Genomic DNA, 3912 nt, shown 5'->3' with positions numbered 1-3912 from the left:
TTCTCCAAGACCTTCTAGGCTATTCAAAGGAGCTGCAATAGTGTTGACCAGTGCTTTCTTTACTAGGGATAGTCTACTTTTGGGTGTTCAGCCTGGACAGTGGAAGCTGGTGTATGGTTTAGGAACCATCACCTAGGAACTGATTAAAATGCACAACTTACCTCAGAGCTACTGAATCCAAATTAGCCCTTTAATAAATCCTTAATCGCTTTCATTCTTTGTGGTTCCAGGAAATGATCTAGGATAGTTATATTTTAAGTTTGGAATGAGTAAATTTATGTAGTATATAGCATGCAAAAATAAAAGACTAAATATTAAGCAACAGTTAGCTGGCAAACATTACCAAATGGATACGTAAAGCATCCAATAGAAACCGGGCCGTGATTGTGAGTGCGTTTCATCCCAGTACCTGAGAAGCATAGCAGGAGAATCTTGAAGATTTCAAGGTTACCTGCTTTACAGAGAGTTCCAGGACAGCCAAGGCTACAAAGAGAGACCCTGTGTCAAAACAAAACCCAACCAACAAACAAACATCTAGGAGACATAACAGGTAGACCAAATGAGAGTGCAAACAAAAGATAACACCACCAACAGTTGTTGCCTATACATGAGATATGTTCTTCTAACTGGGCTGCCTTGTGGGAGAGGAAGCATCTAGCCTCGAAGAAATTTGAAGTGCCAAGGTGGGGGGATACCCAGGTGACTCCTACCCAGAGGAGGAGGGGAGGAGGGGAGGAGGTAAAGATTGTAGGAGGGGTGACTGGGAAGGGGGCAGTGAGTGGGGTGTAAAGTGAAAAAGTAAAAACATAAATTAATTAAACAACCTTGTATCTGGAGGCTGGAGAGAAGGCTCTCTCTGTAATTAAGTGCTCTTCTAGAGGATCGGGATTCAATTCACAGCACCCACATGACTACCTGACCATTAACCCCACCTCAATGGAACTACTGTCCTTTTGATTAGACCTTGTTGCCCCAATTTTCTTTAAGTTAGAGGAGACTGCTTAAAGGACTACCGCACCTGTCTGCTCATAAGCACATTCCTGATTCCAGCCAAACCTTTGATTGTGCCTCTTTTCCTAAGGGTGTGGGACCAAGTTCCAGACTAGTCATTGATAAACTAAAGAAACCATTAAAAAAGAAGAAGAAGAAGAAGAAGAAGAAGAAGAAGAAGAAGAAGAAGAAGAAGAAGAAGAAGAAGAAGAAGAAGAAGAAGAAGAGAAAGAAAGAAAGAAAGAAAGAAAGAAAGAAAGAAAGAAAGAAAGAAAGAAAGAAAGAAAGAAAGAAAGAAAGAAAGAAGAGAGAGAGAAACCATTTCATCCAAGCTTGTGCTGGTGAACCAATGAACTTATTGAGATCACTTTCAGGAGTTTGAGTGACCCAGAATCAGCTATAAAATTAAAGGGTCCTGCTTCAGCATGAGTGACAACCTCAAACCCACCCTTAAGTCGTCAACTTTTCACCTCCTATATTCTCTAGTATCCCTTCAAGACAATGTGTGTCTGGGAAACAGAAGCAAGTGGTGAAGTAGTAAATGGAATCTCAGGAGAGGGCTTCGGGATTGTCCCCTTTCCTCCTTTGAGGTAACACTAGGAGTCCCATTACTATTACCATACATCTAGCTACTGCTGTATGACTTTACTGCTGGAACAAAGTATTCTCCAAGTCAGCATAGGAATTTTGGCTCCACAATAGCCAATGTTACAGTCAGGCCTAGAGGAAATAGCTCTACTATATCTCTTTGCTGTGTCCTTAAAGTAGGTGGATACTATTCTGCTTTGACACTTAAAAAAAGGGAAATATCTCACAAGCCAAGAACTAAAGCCAGTTGGATCCTATCTGAATTCTGTCAAGAGAACAAAGGCAACAAGTTTCTTAATGATCTCTAGGTGTCATGGTGTCTTAAAACATCTTCTTTGTTGCATATTTTAAGAAAACATGAAAGTTTCTCTCAATTCTGCAGGTATCCAATAATAAAATCCAGTTCCACACTGATGCCCAACCTGATTATGTTCAAAATGAGTATCACTGTCCCTTAAGATCCTTCACTGCTTTTTTTCTGTACCTTGCCTTCTAAAGGCTGTCAAGATGTCCTCAGTCCCAAACCTCTGGAGTTTATCATCATTTCTGATCCCTTCCACTTTGATCACTCACATCAGCCAGCCCCAAGGTCTACAAATGTCCTTCTAAAATGTGTCAAACAAAAAGCTTATCTCAAAAGGGCTACACTCAACAATGAGATGTTGGTTAAAAGCCCCAAGAGTTCCCTATAGCTTCTCTAGGACCCTGTATCTCTATTTCTTCATCATGCAGAAAGTGAAAGGCTGGGCCTCCAGAGCAGAGGTCTAGGCTAAACTAGGCACTTCCGGTGGACTTGTTCTTGTACCATGCCTAAGTTATTACTATTTTTCTTCCTACTTTTTATATCTGCCTACCGGTACTGTAAGCATCCTTAAAATAAACTACTCCCCCCAAATTGCTTTATCTTTCACTTCCAGACAGTGGTTATTAATCACTGAGGGAAATCTGTAGAAACTCAAGCAGAGCAGGAACCTGGAAGCAGGAACTAAAGCAGAGGCCATGGCAAAGTTTTGCTTAGTGACTTGCTCCTTATGACTTGCTCAGCCTACTTTCTTATACAAGTCAGAACCATCTGCCCAGGGGTGGTAACATCTCCCCTCTCACGGGCTGGGACCATTAACATGAACCATTAATCAAGAAAATGCCTTACAGACATACCTTTAGATAATCTGATGAGGCATTTCCTCAGCTGAAGTTCCTTTACCCAGATAGTTCTAGCTTGTACCAAGTTAAAAACAACAACTAGGGCAACTGACCTTTTGTTTTCGCACATCAATACATTACTATTAAGCTATCACCCTCCATTTCTTATTTATCCCCCAAGCTCTCATAGGAATATTAATATCACAACATAAAACATTCCAAAGTCCCACAGTCTTTAAAAATCCAAACACTTTAAAAGTTCAGTCTCTTCAAAACATCCAAAGTCATTTTCAAAGTTCTAAGTATCTCTGAAATTCTAAAATATACAAAAAATAGACAAAGTCCACCCAAAATTTCAAAGTCTCTGCAAAACTCCAAAGTCTCAACAATGAAAGCACCTGTGGTTTTTTGTTTTTGTTTTTGTTTTTTTTAAGTTATGGGGGCTGGAGAAATGGCTCAGTGGTTAAGAGCACTGACTGCTCTTCCAGATGGTCCTGAATTCAATGCCCAGCAACCACATGGTGGCTCACAACCATCTGTAATCAGGTTTGAAGCCCACTTCTGATGTGTCTGGTGTATTCAAATAAAATAAATAAATAAATAAAGTAAGTAAGTAAGTTATATACTATCTTACTCAAAGAGGGAAGAACCTGGGCACAGTTAGATTCAAATCAAAGCAGGACTAAAATCCAACAGTGTAAAGCATCATGTCAGACATCTGGAATTCCCAATCTTCTAGACTTCAAAGGGTTCCCTTTCTCCAGCTTTACTATCAATGTCAGCACTTGAAGTTCAAGCCAGCTCTTATCCACAGCTGCTGCTGTCCCTAACAATCATCCTATGATACTAGCATCTCTAAAATGCTGTGGTCTCTGCTGCAATTGAGCTATGCCTTCACCAATGGTGTCTACTAGGCTCTCTTCAGGCTCAACCCCTGCCACATGATACCTCAACTTCTCACAATGACCTGGCCTCTCATGATGCCAAGCCTCATCTGCTTTCCATCAGCCCTTAAGGCCTTCCAAACCTCTATCACCTGAGAGACGCTTACACATTACCAAGCATGGCTGCCAGCACAAGATACAGCCTTGGTTCTCTGTGAACCATAGATTCTGTATGCTGACTGTGGAAATAATTTCCAGAGAATTTTGGCTTAATGATAGTTGTTTCTCCTCCTCCTCCTCCTCCTCC

Source organism: Mus pahari, chromosome X (assembly GCF_900095145.1).
Source record: "Mus pahari chromosome X, PAHARI_EIJ_v1.1, whole genome shotgun sequence".
Classification (NCBI taxonomy): Eukaryota; Metazoa; Chordata; class Mammalia; order Rodentia; family Muridae; genus Mus; species Mus pahari.
The sequence above is the reverse complement of the archived record's forward strand: the minus strand, read 5'-3'. Positions refer to the sequence as shown.